This window comes from Octopus bimaculoides, chromosome 1 (assembly GCF_001194135.2).
Source record: "Octopus bimaculoides isolate UCB-OBI-ISO-001 chromosome 1, ASM119413v2, whole genome shotgun sequence".
NCBI lineage: Eukaryota > Metazoa > Mollusca > Cephalopoda > Octopoda > Octopodidae > Octopus > Octopus bimaculoides.
In genome coordinates, this window is record NC_068981.1 from 1,124,803 (window position 1) to 1,125,156 (window position 354).

The following is a 354-nucleotide window of genomic DNA, read 5'->3' on the forward strand; positions in this document are numbered from 1 at the left end:
ATATGCGCACGAATCATCGTGTGGTAAGTAGCTTCCTTATATGTATGTATGCATGCATGCATGTATGTATGTATGTATGTATGTATGTATGTATGTATGTATGTATGTATGTGTGTGTGTGTGTGTGTGTGTGTGTGTGTGTGTGTGTGTGTGTGTGCGTGTGTATATGTTTGTGTACCTGTGTTTGTCTCCCCAACATCACTTAACAGCCGATGCTGGTGTGTTTACGTCCCCGAAACTTAGCGGTTCGGCAAAAGAAGCCGATAGAATAAGTACTAGGCTGACAAAGAATCAGTCCTGGGGACGATTTGCTCGACTAAAGGCGGTGCTCCAGCATGGCTGAAGTCAAATGAC

General features: G+C 44.1%; 1 protein-coding gene across 1 annotated transcript in view; it reads right to left on the reverse strand.

Annotated features, from left to right (window-relative positions):
* The window catches only part of LOC106878069 (acetoacetyl-CoA synthetase), a 50,355-nt gene that overhangs the window by 2,321 nt on the left and 47,680 nt on the right, over positions 1-354 (reverse strand). The window lies entirely within an intron of this gene.